Here is a 22,619-nt window from a genome sequence, read left to right on the forward strand (position 1 = left end):
GGGAGTATCTGATTTTGTCTGTCAGTGCTCTCGAGAGACTGCAATAACATCATAATGTCCCTTAGTTTTCTTTCTCTCTTGATAATAAGTTAAGGCTAAAATGTTAAAATGACACATGAAAAGGTAACTTTTCTAAAAATTCAAGTTTTTAGAAAACATCACAACATGCGATTTCAGGTGTGACTCATACTAAAGATTTTTATTTGCATATGGATATCAAATTAAGAGACAGAAATAATAGATGCTCTAAATTTCATAGAATCATAGAATGGTAGGGGTTGGAAGGTACCATTAGAGATCATCTAGTCCATCCCTCCTGCAGAAGCAGGTCCACCTAGATCAAGTCACATAGCATGTCCAGGTGAGTTTTGAAGACCCCCCAAGGAAGGAGACTCCACACCCTTCCTGGGCAGCCTGTGCCAGGGCTCCCTCACCTCAACAGTGAGATATTTTTTTCTTATGTTTAAATGGAACTTTTTGTGTTCCAACTTCATCCCATTGTCCTTTGTCCTGTTGCAAGATACCATAGAAAAAAGAGATGCGCCAACCTCTGAAGGTTGTAAGACTAATGAGTAAAGCCTGGTATAGTTTGAAAAATTTGTGGATTATGGCACATACCTTCTGACAAGATTGTTTTAAAATGACTTTCTGTTTAATCCTTAATAGCAATGCAGCTTATATTCCACTTAATCATCCCTTTTCCTCTTACACTGCTATATGAACAAGTAATACTGGTATTTATTTTGAGTTAGTGTCCACAGCTGATTAAAAGTCACCCATAAAATGACAGTTTTCCTCTGCCCTCAAAGTACTGTGTGTGTAGAAAATACTCTAAAATTAAACTTTAAATTAGCCCAGAAAACTGGATTCTCAGTGGATAAGACTTTTATTGTGGCCTTTTTCAAAATGAAAAATAAATTCAAGTTTTACAGGAATACAATTATATAAATTATAGCCTGGCACAAAATATAATAATTTTAATCATACTTAGAAATATAAAATAGACCATAATTACAACTCTGCTAAAAAAAAAGAGAGAGAAGATTAAAAAGGAATTGCTGTCAATAGGATTTAACTATTGACTTCAGTCTGTAGGAATCACAGCTGTGAGACCTCATAGTGTAGGCAACATTTACAGTAAGTGGTGCATCAAATACTTGGTGGTAGAAGTTTGTGTGTTACTTCACTGGAGCAAATGACAGTACAAGTTCAAAATTAAGAGAATAAAATTTACTGGATTGTTTCATTTAGAAGCCCTAATACTTTTCTTTCTTTAAACAGTTCACAGTGAACTTGGTGTACTGTGAACTGATGTCCAAATTGCTCTAAGTTACCATTATGCAATTAAAACATTCTGATCAACATAAAGAATGAGGGAATATGCAATGACAAATATTAGCTTGGCATGATTTCTAGTGACACTAAGAAGTTAAGAGATGAGATGGAAATTATAGGAACATATTTACCATTTGTGCTGCTTCTCTATAGGCTTGTGACATTTTGGAGGAGGAAAACTTCAGTACTTGTTACTATTTTGATCCCTCTGACATTTGTTCCACCTTTGACGCTGCTGCAATGGAGCTTCCGGTCTAAAGTCTCTTTTGAACATATTTAATGTCCCCATGGAGAACACAAGTCTGTTCTCTGAAGTCTCAGACTGTACTTTCAGTGCTGTGCCTGTGCTGGGTGCAGTTTTAAGCCCCTTATGCCACAAACAGGAATCTTGTCTTATAGTTGCAGTAGACTCTGTTCACCTTAGCAGAAGTATATGTCACGGAAGCTACTGTAAGCACAGTGTAGTACCATTTGCTTAGCGTTTCTATGGGAGAAAGTCTGAAAATGTATATACAGAGAAGAAACTGGAAGAAATGAAGCTTTGAGGTTATTTCTTAATAGCCATTCATCGTTTTTCCTCATGTTTTTGAAGATTGCAAAAGCACTTTGGGAGGAAAAGAGGATTTAACTGAGATTTCTAATTCCTATACAGAGATGGTCATATACATGGAAGTTTGAACATGCCTTGTTTTGGCTTTCCTTTTTTTTTTTTTATTCTGCTGATTTCAGAATTAGGAAATACCAAAATCAACCAATACATATTTTATTTCAGCATTAGATATCATTATTTCAGTTGATTTAGTGTTACACTGAATCAGTCAAATACAACAACCCATTACTGGTTATATTAAGTTCATCTTGTCTACACAAAACATTAATGCCTGGGAATCAGTAGGGAGCAGAAGGTTGTGGCAGTGCTGCTTGCTGAGGTGCAGTTGATGTGTTCTGGCAGCCAGTGCATATTTTTTTCCTTCTATCTGAAATGTTAATCATACTTCTGAAAATTTCTGTGAGCTTGCTACAGTGAATATATTTTCATAGGGAAAGACTATGAAGAGACAAATCCTTGTGTTTCTAGTAGGCAAGGATACAGGAGGTATGTTACACTGTAAGGCAGTGGTAAGGATACACAAAAAGGCATTTTTGGTACCTAGCAGCCTGTGTTGTGGACTGTGCTCAAACACAGAACTATTTGTATTTGAAGTACCAGTACTCGTGGTGGAGGATGATGAATTGCAGTTGTCTGCCAAGTGGCTATTAGCAGCTGGTCACTGAGTCTGAGTTGAACAGACAATTGTAAAGAGTTTGCTTCATGATCTCTTCATATAATGGTCAGATATCACGCTGCTGGGGCAGAGATATACAAGCCTAATGAAAACAAAAGCTGTCTAATCTCAAGAGCTACTTCCCTGAGAAAGAAATTTAGGAACATACACCTCTTATTTCAGTACATCTATTCTTCTCCTTAGCTGCCTTCTTCGGTTTTAACTTGGAAAGAGTCATCAATAGTTATAGCCTGTATAATAATAGGGAAGTCTACACAGAGTTCATAAGGATAAAGAATGCTTAAGTCTAATATGAGAGGTTTCCTATTTCTCAAAATTTCTCAAGGCCCGAGAGAAGGGCTGGCTTTAAGAAGCTCATTTGATTTTCTAGTTTTACCTTGCCCTATAAAGGAAGGACGATAACAGGAGTAGTTCTTAAGATGGACACCATACTGCAAGTCTGAACACTTGAGTTCACTATGTGGGCTTGCTTTTGAGCCTAATGTTTAATGTTTTGACAGCCACAGTGAGTTTACAAAAAAAATACCAGTGGTATATTCCAGGTTGATTGAACCCACTATCTGAGCCTTACCTCTTAATTTATGAATAATACAGCATTATTAAATTGCACAAATACTAGGGTCTAAGATATACTCAGGAGATACATGTCTATGTAACAATGGAAAATATTGTCTAAAATCTCATTTGGAATAAAGTGAGTGGATATACTAGACTAATCTTAATAAAATATACATCTACTTTGAGCCTTTATGTAGTACTTTCTTTTCATTTTTTTTTTTAATCTTATTTGTACTGCCTTTCATGTCTCAGTGATTTTTCATAGTTTTGCAAGATGAAATGGTCACTTTTTGTCTAGTACATGCTTTTTAGCTTCTTTTTTTTTTTTAAATACAAAAATCAACACAGCTGCACCAAAGGGAATAGGGTCATGTTGATTTATGCCAGCTGAGGGTCTGGCATAGTCATTCCAGTAATGATCTGCTAATGTAAGATAAGCATGATTTGCTTGCTTTGCGGAAAAGACCTGTGTTAGCAGTATATCTTGCTAAAGCTGATTTCTTCCACTACTTTCATCAATTTTATCCAGATATACATCAATTATTCCTCATTTATGGCAATGCCAAAGGAGAATGGAATCTTCCATTTCTGAAACTTATTTATTGTCTACATGTGAGACTAGCTGAAAAGCAAAATGCTCTCTGTAGTGATAGTAAGCTACAAGGTGGCCTCTGTTTTATAAAACAAACAAAATAAATGCTGGTGGGGGAAACATGGGATGCCAAATAAAGGAAGTGTGGCCACTGAGTTGCTGGTGGTGGTTGAACATCACTCCCAGTATTACCCCTGTAGAAATATCTGCTCTATAGCAATGCTGGAAAGGTATACTGTTCAGTGAGATGATCATTTTGACTGTGGAAGAGTGAGGCAATTATTAAGTCTAGTTTTCAGGAAAGCTGGGGCTCGATCCAAGCCTTTTCTGCACCACTGGAAAGACGCCTGTTCTTTTGTTGGCCTCTGTCTTTCACTAATACCTTCTTTTCTTAGTGAGAAAACAAACTACTTGTTGACAGTGTCATTTGTTTCTTCCCAGACAAGTCTTTACTTTTTTTTTGCCTCAGTTCTGTATAAGAAGTTAGCTCAGGTTTACAAGATGTGCCTTTGGATGTCTGAGGTAACTTTCTGATTTGGTTAACCACTTCATTGCTTGCCTCATCTGATCTTTATCTGCCAAGATGTACAAACATGTACAGCATGTTTCCTGACACAATGCAACAGAAGTTTTGTTTGGTTTTTGTTTCTTTGGGGTTTTTTTTTCCTAAGTAATAAATACTTTGTCTCCACACATTGCATCATTCTGTTGATATTCAGTAGGGAATTTTTCTTTGTCTAATACCAACCCTGGTAAAGCAGTTGTCATCAGACCATTGCTGTATAGCCAGAGGGAAAGGATACAACTGCTCATTTCTGTGATAGCTTTCAGCCAGGGAGGAAATGGCTAGGTGTTAGATTGCAGGCTGAATATTGTCAAAGTGCATGTAGTAAGGTTAAAATGAAAAGAAATCATGATTTAAAGAGAATGGGGAGTGTTTTAGCTTTTATTGTGCATCTGAATCACAGGTTTGCCGGGGGAAGGGGTAAAAGGTTCTTTGACTCAGTGTAAATATGTTTGAGTATCTTTTGAATTTATGGCTTTTGTTGTCATTTTTTTTTTTTAACAAGCTTTCGGTCTCCCTTTTCCTAGAGAAGGCAGAAGCAGATGGTGACATCTGCTACCAACTTTCACAAGAAATCCCTACAATCTGCACTGTAACAGTTGCTCTTCTCTATCTCCTATAAAGCCAACATCTACCAGAATCCCCTTTATCATTTCTTTGGGTGAGGAGACCGATTGCCAGTCTCCTTACTTTCTGTGCAAGAGGAGCTTGGTCAACCTAATAGTGTTGGAAATCCTAAGGGCTTTTGCTGGTACTCTATGCCTGTGAAAGACATGTGTGTAAAATTTTCAGTGCAGACCTATGTCTTTTTTATTTAATAGAAAATTTCCCAACTCACAAGTATATCTGAATGGCAAAAGTCAGCAGAGTGTTGCTTGTATCTTGCTGACTCCTCGCTGGATGAGAGGAATGCAAGTTGACTAGTATCATCAGGGATAATTTGCCTAGCATATTGAAAACTTGATGGCAGGGTACCATGGCTGATGTAAAATGGAGTTAGGCAGACAGTTGTATGCTACAGAGCAGCCAAGATCATTTCATGCTTTTTAGTTTGCATGTCTCAACAGAGAAAGCATGTAGTATCCTGAAGACATGCATTCTTACTGGCTTTTTCTCCCTGCTGTGAGACTGATCCTGCTAAGTGATGCATGCAGGTGTTTTCTTATCTACACATGCAGTCAAACATCTGTGGGGATAAATGTGGGCATTAGGGTCTACTTGTGCAGATGAATCTGCAGTCATATTGACTGTAATAGTAGAGAATTAGAGACTAATTAGTACTGACCAGAGCACATCACAATATATGGAGATTTTTGTCTAGTTTTTGTGTTGCTAATAATTAATCTTAAATTTCTAGTGTCACTATCCCAATACTAGCCAATATTGATATATGAAGCTGGTACAATCACACCAAAATACCCATGGACTTCTCCTTGTGATCTTGTATTTTAAAAGCAATACTAGACTTCTGAAATAAGAACTGAAGTCTGAGAGCATTTCTGTATACCCTTAGATTTGGGCATCCAGGTACTCCAGGTCAGTGCCATGAAACTTGTCTTATATGGGTTCAAAACAATCATGTACATACACTGAATCAGGATATGAAAAGATACTTTTCTCAAGTGAGTCACTGATGAAGGAAGACGCTGTGTTGAACAGTCTGATTACTGAAATCGTTTTGGTTCAGCCTTCACAACAACAGTTCATGGGAATCTTTACCATCTATTACATTTTTTTTTTCTTTCAGTCTTGAAGTAGCACTGATTCTGTACTTCTCTATCTGATGTATTTTCTGGGATCTATCACTAGTTGATCTAAGTAGTTATGGATATAGCTCATACAAAAACTAATTTCTTGCCTCTGGGTTTAGATTTTTGGAACAGCTGCATTCACAACCCAGATATCTCCTTGAGCGAAATATTATCTTATCAGGTGTATCTTTTTGTCATTAAATCATGTGCTCCCTTGTGGCTTATACTGTCTTGAGAAGATGGTAGATTACAGTTTTTACTATTTTGCATTTTCATAGTCTAGAAAAAAAACCCAAAACAAAACAGAGCATCCACACAATTTACAAAATGTCAAAACTCTTAAATTTATAAGACCTTTCTGTGTAATTCTTCACATTTCTTGAGTTATATTAGCAGATATCAGTGTTAGTCTCTTAATCTAAGTGTTTGCAGAATTTTTTTCTCTAACAAAATATCAGCCCAAAACTTTGAAACAAAATGTTATGAAAGATATGGAAATCAGCACTGGGAAATGGAATAGTCAGAGCATGCATCTCACCTTTACTGTTCTTATCACTTTGTTAATGCACAAACTTGTAACAGGGTTTTTAGAAATAAGGTGATTAAGGTGTCTCATTTCCTTACTGAATAAGAGAGACTCTAATTCACAACAAAACAGTTCCACCATTCAAAAAACACTGCAGAAGGAAATGTCAACCGATTATTCCTTCATAAAGTCTTCAAGATTCATTAAAAACAAGTAAATGAGAGATGCAATGTAACCAGATGTCACCCCTGATAAGATTCATCCTCTAATAAGATTTTATAGCTATGCCATAGGAGGGTAAGCTACGTTATCTGAGGTCAGAGAGAAGGTTAGTGCATTTGGTTAGGGCTTGGTTTGAACTTGGGAACAATTCAGGGTTTTTTCTGGCTTAATTGCACTAAGTCTTTACTGAAAGTTCCCAGAAAGATGAGTTTAAAAATACAAAGCAAAACCACACAGACAAACATTACATCTATAGGTAGTTTAATTTCAAGCCATTACATGCGTGATATACTTTTTAGGGGTGCATGAAAGCTTTATGTTTATGAAAGTAACCAGTGTCACTTTGAAAAAGCTGAAAATCTCAGCAGCAGCGAGACAAGCTGATTTGGTTGTGTCAGTGATGTTCATCTAGCTGCAATTATTTTTTGAGCAGCTTTTTTCCTCTGTTACAAGCAGTATATGGAGGTATTGCTGTCACTCCCATGTGGTTCCCACACTGTTGATGCGTGCACACCTTGCCAACCGTGCTAAAATATTTCAAGTATTCACCTTTCATAGACACTTAACATTTGATTATATGTTCTACTTAATTGTTAGGCACCAATTGGCAAATGAACACTGTGTCTAAAGCCATGAGTGTTCTCAAACAGATTACAAGTATTTATTGCCATTAAACCTGATACCACATGCTATTTAGATGTTGCAATATCAACTGCATATTTTGATCTGTGTTGTTATATCTCATCCCAATGGAATGATAACTGTTAAAAAAGAGGGTTGGGGGTTGCAATTACTGGATTTCCCGTGAAACTCTTCTAGGGCTGTTCTATGGCATAGGAAAAGAAAATAAAACCAAGCCAGCAGAGAGACTACAATGTCATGTTTTCTCTACTTTCTTTTATTTTTTAACCTAGGATATGTGAGTTTGAGAAACACTGCTATAGAAGTGATACGGGATTTTTATTTTTGATGGTGAAAGTTTGATTTCATTACATTAACTGTGAATGGATTTCCAAGTAGTAAAAAAAAAAAGTTCAGCAAAGCAACTCAGACCTCCATTTTACATTTTTTTTCCTCATTTATATTAAAAGCCTTACATTAAGAGAGATTTAAGGTGTTTATTCATTGCATCAATATCCATCAGTAGGTGGATTGAGAATATTTACCAGAAACTTGAAAATAAAATCCAGGCCTATGCAATGTGAATGTGGAAAACTGAGAGCTCATTTTGCATTTGAGACAAATCCAGACAACAGCAGAAAAACTTCAGTAACATACAGAAACATTTTACTTTGAATTTCTTTTTTAAAACAATTGAAACAGTTGCTTTTAAGTTATGAATCTTCTTTGTGCTTTCTTGCTGACAACTTTCATTTCTCAGCCCCACCTCATGCCCATATTCTGAGTCATTGGTAGGCAGGCATGTGTGTATCTATTAGGGATACTTGAGTTACCTGGAATGCTGTGTGGTCTCCCACTGAGATTCTATTTGCAGCAGACTAAAAACAGCCAAGAAAATCTTTTGTTACCGTTATTGCACTTCTGCAAGATAAATTGAGACTTTAAAAGATCAGGAACAGTCCTTAAACTTCCCAAATTTTATATAATTCTTGAAAATGGAGTTAACTGAAAATTATCCTGTGTCTTAAGTGCTTCATTGGTTACCTATGGTACCAGTGATGTACTACATTTTAAGCATTTATACTGAAGTGCCCTGAGCAAAGCCAATCCTGTCACCATACCAAGCGTGCAAGTTTGCAAATACTCCTTTTTTCCATGCTGTTTGCTTGCATAAATATTGCATGCATCTGTCATTGAAAGTAAGGCCAATAGTTGCTAATTTTACTGTGTTTTTCAGCAGAAATGTGACTTCCTTCTCTAAAATCCTTGCATTGATTTTTTTATGTCCTCTAGATATGTTATAGGGGATGTTGGAAGTGACAGAAGTGTTCTGTCTCTTCTTTATTGGGGAAATGGGATAGACTGTTGGTAATAGTGTGATTTACTGTTGTGCTCTATTGAAGTAGACATTCAGTTCTCATGGACAAACCTCTGCCTTCTTTATGGTCTAAAACTAAGCATTGTAGGTGCTTTTCCTTTTACTGAGTAGCAGGATGATATGCCACTGTGTGTTCTGGGCCATAACCTGTCCATACACTGAGATTTCTAGGTAGCAATTTGAATCATCTGGATTTGGGTGAAAATTATAAGTGCTTGTCATGCACCTGGTCTAGTAGGTGGCTCCATGAGCCTGCTTTATATTTAGTGTGTCCTCGTAGAAATGCCATTGTTCCTACATTTAGGACAGTTTCTCTGCCTTCAGGTCAGCATGATCTAGCATCACAGTCCTTTCTGTGTTCCAGTTCATGGCTTCTATTTGCAGTGGTCCTCAAGTTTCAGATACTCTGTTTTCTAACACAGTTTTAGTGTTTTCATAGTCTCAAACCTGTTTCTTTAAATCATATGCAATGGACACTAGCTAGTTTGTGGTTTGTTTGCATCTTCAGGTGAGGATGCTACTGTGAATGAGTCCATTAACTAGTAAACTGAAAACGTAGTACAAATAATTAGGCATTTTTATTTAAACATTTTTTATTTTCACACACACAAAAGTCATGCAGCACATATACAATTGTGGGTTTTTAAGCATATTTTGTGTTCCCCACAGCCCAAGCGATGTTTAAGTAAAACAGAGCAAGATTGTTATAACAGGAACTGAGGCTGGGAACTTGTGAGCTTGATTTCATTTAACAGCAGTAGGCAAATGCTATCTTTGCTTCCTTCTTCTGAAAGTGCTGGTTGTTACTAAAGAACTGGCAACAGTTTTGGTCCTGCTGGTGAATCCAAGATCTATTGCCAAAATAGTGTCAGAGAAGCAACCAGTAAGTAACAGGTCATTATTAAATTTTCACTTGTGTCTCATAATGATGCTTTTCCTAAAAAAAGGTATCATAATCTTAAACCGCACTTAAAGGAAAAAATAAGCTCTTTGTTTTGAAATCACACGATGAAGCAATTCTGGGTTTGAGTTCATTAATGTGTGGTTATTGCACAACTTTGGTCTACTTGCAAGTAAGTTAAGTGTCTCCTGCCACTTTAGTTCTACAGGTTCCTTGTGGGTTTGGTGGTGGGGTGATATCATCTGGTTTACTGTCACATTTATAGGTAATGATAGCCAGACATCAACATCCATGAAGAAACCCATGGAGTCATCAGGGAATGTTCCTTCATTTTTTCCAAAATTGTGCATGTGTGTGAGTATGTGAGTGATGCTTGAAAATGGCTGCCTGTACATCAAAATCTGAGGAAAGAATGAATATGTTCAGTAAAATGTTCTGTAAAAGCAGCAGAAATCAAAATTGTCCAAATTTATGACATGCATAAGGATTCATTCAAACTTAATGATCTTTCTACTGGTTAAAAACAGGCAGTTTAATATTTAATACAAAAGGCTTGGTGCTGATAAAAAAAATCTGAAAGACTTAACATTTTTTAAAATGTGCTTTTCCCCTAGACTACTAAGAGAGGAAAAATAGAAAGTTACTCCTCAATGGAATAAGCAAAATACCTCTTACTATTCTGTTACCTATCTAGAAAGAAATGCTCATGCCACCACATGATTCAGTAAGCTCTTTTTGAATGTTTCTGCCTTTTATTACACAGTGTATTATAGCCATCCTACAAATACTTGCAGAGGCATCTTGATGATTACAGGCTCTGACTCTGGTTCTGTTGATTTTAAAAAGTAGGTTGTTACTATTAAATAACAGCTCTATTGCCTTGTTGAGATTTTCAAACCTGCTGTTTAATGACAAGAACATTCAGGTTTTTTCAAAGCACTAGGAGGCCTATTGAAAAAGTGAGCACTTTGCAGAAGGCTTTCAATACAGAAGCATAATGTTAATAGTTTTAAGAGGACCTAATAATTCCCTGCTTCTAAAAGCAAAAGCAATCGGCTGTGTAATGATGTAGGCGGCAGCTACCTGGAAATGTCCTCTTTCTGTTTCACTCTAATATTTCTATGAAGAACTAAGTGTAATATAATTAATGTTAAAGTTAATGAAAAATTATGTTTCCTGTAGTGCAAGAACACAGGCTTGCAATGCTTGAAAAATACCAATAATTGAAAAAATCAACTAAAATACCATGAGGAACTAGTAAATTATTTGATTCAGATCTGATTTATATTTGACTCTTACTTGAGTCAGTTCAGTTTGGACACACCAATAATTATTTATCTGCCTTGGTATTTCCGAATCAGTTCAAGCTGAAAAAATGAAATGTAAAGTTATGTGATAAGGAAACTTCCTCTGGGAAATTCTCCATTACACAATTATTCTGATCCAATATTCAGGTATTTTTCTTCTTGATTCAGTTCTGGATTAGATTCAAAAGACTTTGGTTCAAGAAACAGTTGTGGCTTAGTTCCCATTTGAGAAAGAAATAAAAGGCAGTTAAAACAATTTTAAGTTTTTTTGTCTCTGGGGAAAATAAAAACATAACCAACCTAACAGCTTTTTTCATACTTTGGCACTATTTAGTTACACTGTGCACTTCACTCTGCTTGGAGAAGCTGCTTTATTTCATTTTAGTGGGAATAACTGGAGGGCTGCATCTAGTGTAGTCCCTCAGGCGTCGGTGCTGGAACTGGCACTGTTCAATATATTCATTAATGACCTTGCTGAGGGAACAGAGGGCACTGTCAGCAAGTTTGCTGATGATACTAAACTAGGGGCAGTGGCTGACACACCAGAAGGCTGTGCTGCCATTCAACAAGACCTGGACAGGCTGGAGAGTTGGAAGGGGAGAAATCTAATGAAATTCAACAAGGACAGATGTAGAGTCTTGCATCTGGGAAAGAATCACCCCATGTACCAGTACAGGTTGAGGAATGAACTGTTAGAGAGTAGGGGAAAGGTACTTGGGGGTCCTGGTGGACAGCAGGATAAGCATGAGCCAGCAGTGTACTCTCATGGCCAAGAAGGCCAATGGCATCCTGGCCTGTATTAGAAGGGGTATGGGCAGTAGGTCGAGAGAGATTCGTCTCCCGCTCTTCTGCCCTTGTGAGACCACATCTGGAGTATTATGTCCAGTTCTGGGCCTGTCAATTCAAGCAGGACAGGGAGCTACTGGAGAGAGTTCAACACAGGGCCACAAAGATGATGACAGGAATGGAGCATCTCCCTTATGATGAAAGGCTGAGGGAGCTGGGGCTCTTTAGCTTGGAGGAGACTGAGAGGTGATCTCATTAATGTTTAAAAATATGTAAAGGGTGAGTGTCAGGAGGATGGAGCCAGGCTGTTCTCAATGATGTCCAATGATAAGACAAGGGGCAATGGGTACAAGCTGGGACATAAGAGGTTCCAAAGAAACATAAGGAAAAACTTCTTCACTGCTCAGGTGAGGGAGCACTGGAACAGGCTGCTCAGATGGGTTGTTGAGTCTCCTTCACTGGAGACATTCAAAACCCACCTGGACGAGTTCCTGTGTGACCTACTCTAGGTGGTCCTGCTCTGGCAGGGGGATTGGACTAGATGATGTTTCAAGGTCCCTTCCAGCCCTTGAGATTCTGTGATTCTGTGGTATTGATTTAGTATTAGAGAGCTTGTGTTTGTGTCTAGATCTGCATGACATTGTGCCTTTGAGAAGATCAATGAAATATATTTGAAAAAATTAGGAAGGGGAACAATATAAATGGGAATTTTGAACATGAATTTTTTATAGCCTTATGGTGTAAAATGAGTAAAGAGAGTACTTTGTCATGAATAAAATGCTGTTTACCGATTTCCATTGAAACTCCTGAGAACAACTTAAGAATTTAACTTCATTTTAGTAAGCTGATATGTCTGTAGTGCTGGCTTCTTTTAAATCCCTCTGCAAATGTTTTTGTCACTTTTAAGTTTATTACTTCTGTATAACTACTCAGAATTTTATTGTTTTTTCTTACACAGCACCTCGTTTTGTGTTTACTTTTTAAGTGGCAGATGAAATGTTAGAGGATACGAATGGTTTCTTTATCAGCTTATTCTGGGCTATGCAGAACCACGTCTAAGAATTATTTTCTTCTTGATGTGCTACATTTTAGCTGCTTTAAAGAAACCAGTGTGTTGAGAAATTAAAGATTTAACATAGTTTTATCCATATATACTTCCAAAGTGTGGATGGTATTGACTGGCATTTACTGATGTGTCACAGTTCAGCTTCATTAGGCACACTCAGCAGCTCAAGAGATGATCTCGCAGAGTTTATACAGCTCCCTTTTCCAGAACAGTGCTGCAACCACTGTTAGTGTTGTGCATGAGCATAGGAAGAAACAAAAAACACAGTACGTAGAGCCATGCCATAGGGCCCACAAGAGACACAATGGCTCCTTCTGTTTGAAACCTCTTTTTGAACTCCACACAAAGACATCATTCCTGTGTATAAATTCACGTCCTTATCCTTGGTTCAATTCTGTCCATTCCTGGCTCAGTGGACTTTAACACATCTGTCTCTGAGGAGAAAAGCCTCTGCTTCCTCAGGAGACTTGATGAAAACTTCAGGAGAAGATCACTTACCCTTGGCTTATTGTTCCCTTTGGTTTCTTCCATAGGAGACCAAGTTAAATCTATTGTCATTTGTCCATTATGTGACATTGGGCAACTCTGCAGCTACTTAAATTTGGATTGAAATAGCTATGGAAAAAGATAAGGAATCTCTCTTAGCTGAAATAGCATGTATGCTTAAGAAAATCATAAATAAGCTGATTTTTTTTTTGTAGATCTATCTTGTATCATAACAGTTGCCAAAGTGTTTACTCACAGGCGCAAAATACTTAGAAAGTCTCCTTAATCTCCAATTATTGTTGCCCTCTCGTCTTGACCTCTCTTGAAGTGTTTTATAAACAATTTAAAGAATAAATGAAGTATTAGAAACAGTTATTATAGAGTAGGCAAAGTTATTTGCTTTCCTTGAGTGAAGGGATATAATTTATAAAAGACTGATTACACTCATCTGTTTTCTGAGTAGCCTGTAAGTTTACTTTACCATAGCAAGGCAGAATAACAGAGAAATTGTGTCATGGGAGCCAAGTAAGATATTGTAGCGGTAGGAAATCCAATTGCCTTGTTTTACTGTCATTTGTCTTGTCTGTTGTTTTTGTCAAATGATCATTTGAATCAAAAGCATTTAAAGAGATTTTCTTCCTTTGCAGTAATGAGAACAACAGAGACTTATGCTGCAGGACATTCCTACTAGGTCTTTCCTTCTCTAACATGGCTACCTGCCAGTCCTTATTATTATTAAAAGTTGCTGCATTTAGTATGTTTTATGAAATGGCTCTGCCCAGCTTCGTGGCTGTCACTGAGGTTATGAGTCAAGAAGGAGAGCAGGAGCCGGGAGCTCTGATTCAGTGAAGCTTAGCAGTAGAGAAACAATCTATACTGCAAATATTAGTGAGTAGCTTTTTACTTCAAACCTACCCTTTTCAAGCTATGCATTCATATCAAAAGAAAAAATGATATGGAGAGCATGTTTGATCTCTTTGCGTTGCCAATTTTAACACATTCTCTTGCCTTGCCTTTTGTTTACAAAGCCCAGTACTAGCAAAATGCCCTTGCAAGCCACAGTGGTTACCTGGGTGCAGAACCTGCCGACAAGAAGTTGGGATCAAGGTTATTTGACCGCATCTCTCTGAGACAAGCTACAGTTCTAGGAGAAAATGGCTTAAAGATTTCAGAAGTTCCTTCTGTAAGTCTGCAGGCCGTTCCTATCTCTGCTGCTCATTTATGTCAGGCGGGAATGAAATGACATGCAAGGGTCCTGGGATCATCAAAACAATGAAGCCTGTTGGCTCCAACACAGCTGGAGCTGGTGAAAAAAGTGCCTGTTCCTCCTCTTTTACATGGCTTTTTCTATCTCTTTTCCGATCTCCCTGTGAGGCAGACAGAGCGGAGGCAGTAGAGCAGCAGGGAAGAAGAAAGGGTGACAGTGACTGTCTATTCCACGTCAAGGACAGTTTCATAGTGTCCCTTTGCAGTTAGAAGAATATTTGTCAGCCCTAACATCTGCCAACCAGAGTTCTGCAGCCCCTGGAGAAGCTTATCTTATTGAAGTGCCTTTGTTTTCCCAAGCAGATACATGAGAAGGCACTTTCATTTCCAAGATCAGTATTTCAGTGAAGAAATAGGGCAGGATGTTGTTGTAGATACATATATAATTACATCTCTATTACTTCTGTCAGAAGCAGGGAGGATGAGGGAGATATATTAATAACAGGCAGTTGATGTCAACTCAGTATCCTACAGTAATTTTCTTGCAGATCTAACACCCTTAGAAAATATCTCTTAGCAGCTCTAAGACGCTTCTTAAATATTCATTAGCTTTTACAGTCATCATTTAGGAATAGTAAATTCTGTTGGTAAACATTTGGTACTTAATCGCTGAAAGAGTTAAGGCCCTTATTCAGAAGAATGTAGTCAGAGGAAATCACAGAGAGCCTATTCTTTGCCTGCTGCATCTGGAGCCTATGGAGGAACTCAAAGAACAAATGTAGATTTGGCTTCAGCTCAAGGAAGGTCCTTGTCATGAGATGACATATGAAGGTTATGCAGATAAGTACCAAACCCTCACACTCCCATACTATGCAGCATTTCACAGCCAAGGGATAAACAGACTGTAGCTATTTTAAAATAACTGCTAGGGTTTCTTTCTGTTTATCCGTGTTTTCTGAGCTATTAGATCCCTTTTGTTTACTCCTACATTGAGTCATCTTCCAGGTCTGTTATGTCCTGTAAATCAGGTAGGATCCTTTCTGATAGGTATCACTTGTACCTGAAATGGTGGGCACTGTAAACTTTCTTTTAAAACTCTCATGAATAACTGCCAAAAGGTGGTAACTGCAGTATCCTCAACAAATGCACATTATGAATAGTCCTCTTTTTAAGCCTAGAATTCCTTTAAACATGCCTGTTGGGTTTTGAGTACCTGCAGTTAAATGGTGTTGCTTTTGGCAGGGCTTGGTGAGCAAATGAGGCATAATCTCTCTGATCTCAGTAGTCTGGTCAGCCAACCATGACATTCTCAGTGTCTTTTCTTTCTACACCCTGTCTGAACAGAGCCATAGCCCAGTCAGCTCTCAGTGGGGTTGCCAAAGATTACCATGTGCAGTGAAGCAGCAGATGGCAGGACAGTGGAAAATATGCAGCCCAAGTCACTGGGTTCACATGGGGTTCAGGGTTAAATTTCAGTGATTTCCCTCACTGCTCCTTGAGCCCCTTGATAGACTGCCCTTTGAGAGATGAGCTCTTCAGCATGTATGGGGAAACTATTTATAATTCAGTTTTGTCCAGTTTTAAAAGTGGGTTCTAGACTGCAGCAGGAGATTGAAGATTTCTGTGGCCACACCAATTACAGTCATCCTCACCATCCAAATACATTAGTGTGGGCATAAGAAATTAGCTAAATAGAAAAATTATGAAAGGAGGGGGAAAAAAGAACGTTGCAAACTTGATTAGCTCAAAAATTGGGTAATGACTGAATGAGGAGTGACTCTCAAACTTAACTCAAACTTCTGTATGTGTGTTCTGATAAAGTCTTTGTATGTAGTTATGAGTTTTTTCCCTCACAGGCTCTCTCTTCCTTATTCCTCTCACAGGATGGAGAGTTCTCACCTGAATCACTAGATGTTGAATCTCAAGGGTAGGCAGGGCAGAGAGCAAGAAGGGAGTTTTTTGTCAGCAGACTTACTCTGTGACCCTTTCATAGCCGCTCTTCAAGCCTTGCACTGAGAGTGATTTCATCCTTTCTTGACTTTTCCAGGGTACTTCTCTCATCATTTCACAATATACTGAACTTTCTCAAGTTACTGTAAAATGTTGACATTTTATCCAAATTTTTTGAGTGAGAAACTAAAGCATGCAAAACCAAAAATCTGCATTGATGTCTTAATTGGTTGGGGTTGGTAGTCAAGTACATAGAGGAGTAAGCAGCAGTGGCTAAATGAGAACCTTGATTTAAATGACTTTCTAAGCACATTTTCAGAATCTGCAGAAGAAAACAGGCTTTTATTCATTTTTTTTCCATAGCAGCATTAATCAGACCAAACTATGAATCTATCATTTCTTTTCCTGCAGTTCTTTGCTTAGCTTCAGACTCATTAGGACTCCTGTCTGCTTCATTTCTCACAAGACAGTAGTCCCTGCTCTCAAAGCACATGTATTCTCTGCACAGGGGGCATTTCACTTAGGAGAAAAAAATTACAATATGTGATTAATCTAGAGGTGTTTTGTGAAACTGTATCATCGTGAATTCAAAAGCAACACAGGCACACACAATCCCAACTTGCAGTGCTACAATTTACAGCTTTCTTCCTGGACATGTACAGAGTGTGTGTATGTGCACGTGTTTTTCTGAGAGCATGCACAGCGACCTATGGGGATATTAAAATTACGTGAAAGGTCCTACTAAAAATACAAAGCCAGGAAATTCAAAATTGGGCTAACTTTCTGTCCTGGTTTCACCCCATTGTGCTCAAGTATTGTAGGCATCACAGAACAGCAGGTGATCTGACTGCCTCTTCTGTTCCTAGAGGAAGTGTAAACTAACTTAAATGGGAAATATCACAAAAACAGGATAACAATGAATTTCAGGAGTCCACAAAGGAAGAAGTGTTCTTAAAAATACTGTTAAGATAGCAATGAGCATGAAAAGTAGAGTGATGGTGGATATTTCATTTAGATGCTCAAGTTTTTGCCATTTAATCACTTTACAAATGTTTTGTTTCACGTTTTCTTATGCAAAATATTTGTGGCAACTGGACCTGTTAATGGTGGAATGTTTGTTTGAATTCTTCTTTATAAACTTAAGTAGTCTGACTTCAGTGAAACTGCACCAGTTTATCTTGACAGAAAACTCAGATCTCTGGGTTTATAGCTGCACTATTCCCACATGGAAAGAATGCAGGACAAAAAATGTAATATTCATTGAAATGTATGTACATTTCAAAAATGGCAATAATTTTAACATTTTCCCTAGTTCAAGTGTTTTCTTCAGTAAATAACCATGTCTTTTTCTTTTCCTTTGTGCCTTTTTAATTTTAAAGTGAATATTAGCAACATGCCCAGGGTTTTTCCCAGACAGGGGTTTGCTCTCAGCAGTGGCTTTTATGCAATCTCCTGACATATCTTTTCTGCTGCTCTGCCTGGTGGCATTTCCAGTACAGGATTTGGATGTGGAAGCCATAGCATCCTTGCTTCACTTCGGGGTCCTCCGAGAGCGATCATAGTAACTTTTTATGGGAAGTTTAAGCAATCAGCAGTAAGTACAGCTAGGTGAAATAATGTTTTTATTGGCTCTCTGAATACAAGAGGTCAACACAGCTAAGCTAAACATGTCCAAGTCTTTCAGGAGCAGAAAGGATGTTCTTTCTAGTGTCAGCTTGTCTATGCCTTTCCCTCTTATCCTCTTTTCAAACTGGTTAGGGTTGGGGATTTACTTCAGGATTGGGTCCACTCTTGCCCCACCTGCATAATTACTTTGAAACTTGTTTCAAGGGGTACATTTAAAGGGTGTTGCTTTGGTTTTTCCAAAGTAATGACTTCCAGCATAGTCCTGTTCCATCCTCCACTTGTCTCAGTGCCCCGAGCCGAGGCTGGCAGCATGGGCTCAGAGTACTGTGAGCTGATTTCATGGGCACTCATCAGCTTGCCTGCACACTGCAGCATACACTGTGAAGACTGCTTTTTTACTCTTCTGTCAGAGCCATGCATTTACTTGAATAGTCTGTTGTGAGTCTGAAGGGATATGTGTAGTGGGAACAATTCATCCTCATAGTGGTAACCAGACACCACTGCTATTGATGATTTTTGCATCAAATTGTTGGGATCATCACTAGTGTTGGTGATGTGTTTCTCACCACATCCTAGCTGAGGATCTAATTATTCGTAACACAGAAGATGGAAGGAAATGTAGCACCTTGTGTTTTGTGTGCCTTGTTCAAGTAGCAGAAAAAATTGTGCCTCCTGTATTTACAGAAGCTGACCCTTCTTTTTCTCCTTTCCTCCAACTCTCACTAGTCTCAACCTTTTTATTTCTTGATAAACTCTTTGCCCATGGCTCTTTCCAGCTCCCTGGAAACATAGGTGAACTGTATTTCAGGACTCCCTCTTAGTGGCTCCAGGACTTCTGTAGCAAAGGGCAGCTTATGAAAATTGACAGACTTTTACCAAATGATTTATCAAGGACATAAAAGGGTGCCTTAAGGACTGTCACTGTCGCAAAGCTAACCAGATAAAAGTCCTAAGAGAAAAAGAGTTGAGCAACAATGCTCAAAAGGGAGGTACATGGATTTAGGAACATCTTGAGTTATACTGTATAAGTGTCAAACCCGTCTAGGACTGCTTGCTAGTTTGTGTGGGAGGCAAAGTTTCAAGTTAAGTTATTTGGCTGTAGCTAAACCATTTTTCTCTCTCCAAGAAAATACATCAGCACTGACTCAGCAAAGTTGTATGCTGCTGCGATTGGTTGTAAGGCTAGCTCTTATTACACTCTTTTGCCTTCAGTAGAAGTAAATGAACATTGTTTTTACCCCTGACTGGAAGTGAAATTACACATTTTCTGCTCTCTATGTATTTATACATCTGCATATGTTTTCTACATATATTTACACATTAAAAGCTGACACTAATATGGGTACACAGAAAGACACAGAAGACCTGTACAAAACTTTGATTATACCACGACCCACCACATGCTGATGTCCCACCCACCTGGTCAGGCTGAGACACCAACCAGACTTAGTCCCTCAGAGGTCAGAAGGTCCAAGAAACTGTATTAGTCAGTCATGTGTCACCAGGTAAGATTAAAAGCCTTGCCTGCTTCATCTCAAGGGAGTGCTAGAGTAAAGGCTGAGTATCTCAGCTTGAGCCATCAAACGGCAACTTTTTTGATGTGCTACTGGTTGCTGAGAGGATGGAGGAGGGGAAAGACAGGGAGAAAAGGAAAGAAGTGTTAAATTTAAAGGCACAGATGTCTGAACTTTGATAGCTCTTTAACAAGATAAGTTAAAATCTGAGGGGTTTTTGTGCAAGTTATCTTAGACTGCATGATATTTCCATTTCATACAAGTGCTCAGTTTTCCTGTTGGTTACGTATTTTTCTAGCTATTGTAACACCAATTCGGCACAGCATGTCCTTAACTCCCATTGTTTACCCACGCTGAAACAATGTAGAGTCTGTGCTAATGAGCAAGCACACACATGCTTACCCATAGATCACACATGCAAGGGCTTGTCTAATTCTGTGACAGCTTAAATGAGAGGTTTCATTCAACAGTATTAGTTGTACAGTTTAAAAAACACGGCTTAAATGAGTGCTAACAAATCAGAGTGGCTAAAGATATTTACCTTTGTTTTAAAATGTAATGTGTATGAACTGTGATTAAGAAATCAAAGTGAATAGTTTGGAGCAAAAGGTTAAGTTTTCTGTAAGCGAAACGCTGCTCCGTTTATATAAGTGCCATTAACAGCATAAACTTGGGAACAGGAATAACACTTCTACATGTTGTTTTCAGTATTAATGTTTGGTTGTTTATAAAAAAATCTTTGATGCCTCACCTTTTCCTGTTCAGTTTACAGTTCCTGAGGGGAAAATGTTTTAATTTAAGAAAAACTGTATAGAGGAAATATACTAAAATAATACCTCTTGCCCAGCAGTTGTGGCTGGTATGTCATCCTATCCTTTTAACAAGCTGGTATGGTAGATCTGAATTGTGTAATTAGTCCCAAGTAAGGTCATTTTAAAAGTGAAATGTAAAGGCTTTCTTTTATACATTATGCATGCAAATTGTCTGCTAATTAAACGGCATTTTTTCACAGTCACTTTAGAGACAGTGCTGCTGTGTAGTCATAGAAATCACTCTGTTGTTGTTCTTTGAGAGGTGGGAATCTATATGTGTTTGTATGCAAAACAGTCATGAAGAGCTTAAAACCCTGATGATAGATCCCAGCAGAGGGTTAGCTCCCCTGAATTGCAGGAGAGGGTGGCTCACCTTGCTGTGACAAACGTCACCTCTGATTCTCATCCTTTTGTGGTGGTTGGCAAGGTTCTCACCCTACTTCCATATGGCTCTTTTACAGTGCTTGCTAGTTATCCCTATGGGTAAGCTTTGTGCTGTCTTTCCACCCACTGAGAAAAAGTCTTCCCACTTTCAATACTCCCTCACATTTTCTGATGGTTTCCTCACAAGATTGTCTCTCCCTTTTATTTTACCCTCAGATTATAAAATGAATTCATTTTTGTTCCTTTTGTGCCTAGTTCATATGATTTCATGTTGCCTTCAGCTGTCCAAATGTTCTCAATGTACAAGCAGATGCTGGGAGCAGAAGAGCTCTTGGGTTGATGAGCATCAATCCCCTCCAGTGTACTGTCCTCCTGCAAATGATGCTTCCTGCTGTTTACCTTTGTGCCTTAACCTCTTAATTTTTAAAATGCAAGTAGTAGTGTATTTTCCATTATGCAAGGAATTCCGTTCAAGTGTGGTGCAATTGGAAAATGGGGACAAGCCAACTTAGCACATTTTACTTCTGGCATTGCAAAGTTCAAAATGTGCATCAATATATTGTAAAAGGAAATAATTCAATTGATCTGCTGATTGATGTCTTTGGTGGCAATATTTAAAGGAATTAGTGCCATTTCAGTTTTTTGAAATCATACATTTTAGAGTAATACCAAATAAGGATCACTTGATAAAGAGGAACTGTTTTCTCCTCATGTTAGCAGACTGTTGCTTTCAATCTGGGATCTATGGATTTTATTGTTACGTGATTATTTCCCAGGGTTTTGATGAACAATAACCTTTAGGAACAAGCCTATTGTCAGTAGTTTTTTCTTTTCTGTTTGGAGATCTCACATGTCCACTGGAAAAAAAAGTTGGCAGTATGTGAACTGAATACATTTGAAAAACATTGTAAAGCTATTAAAAATATGAGAAACCCACTATCATAAGGTACTACTATGTTATTAAAGGACAGAGAAAAAGATTGGAAATACTATGATGAAGCAAAATATTTCCAGCTATGCTTACAGGATTAAAACGTAAGGATTAAAGCACTATATCTCATGTTTCAGGAAATATAACAATTTATTGCTCAGATCAGGAAGATGTTTCCCATGCAGTGCATGACTTTACAATGAGTTGCTCATGAATCATATCACCCTTATTTCATATGTATTTCATTTTGCAAAAATCTGATTGTGGTCTTTCTGACAAGCTCATCCAAACATAGCTGTACGTGCTGTGTTAAATTCACAGGTTATTGTGAAGAGCTGGGAAGGAAAAAAGAAAATCCATTTTAACAGTAATTTTTCATTTATTTCCAAACAGTGATGTCTCCACTTTGTGTAATTCTTACTGAGAAGAGTGATTTGTTATTTTAAATTGAGAGTGAATTCATAATTAAAATACAGAGTGTTTAATATATAATAAGTAGCTACTTTGCTAATTTTACCAGAGTTCAGTACTGTGTCTGTTGTTTCAGTCAAGATACAGCTGAAAATTCCATTTAAACCCAAAATATGGAAAGTTAATTTAAAGTTCTGTAACTTGATTTTTCATCTGGTTTACACTCACATAACTCCATTGACTTCAGAATATATTATTATTGATTTTAATCACCTTAAGCTCAAGGAGACTCTGGACTTCTTTTCTTAGAAAAACTAAGTATTCCTTTGTTTTATAATTTAAGCTTGTTACAAAAATGGAAAAGCTCCTCATAGAATGGAAATTATGAGCACTGTGGATTTTCAG

At 37.8% G+C, this 22,619-nt stretch overlaps 1 protein-coding gene across 2 annotated transcripts in view; it reads left to right on the forward strand.

The window, feature by feature from the left end:
* Positions 1-22,619, forward strand: part of GMDS (GDP-mannose 4,6-dehydratase) — a 417,125-nt gene that overhangs the window by 166,740 nt on the left and 227,766 nt on the right. The window lies entirely within an intron of this gene.

Source organism: Colius striatus, chromosome 4 (assembly GCF_028858725.1).
Source record: "Colius striatus isolate bColStr4 chromosome 4, bColStr4.1.hap1, whole genome shotgun sequence".
NCBI lineage: Eukaryota > Metazoa > Chordata > Aves > Coliiformes > Coliidae > Colius > Colius striatus.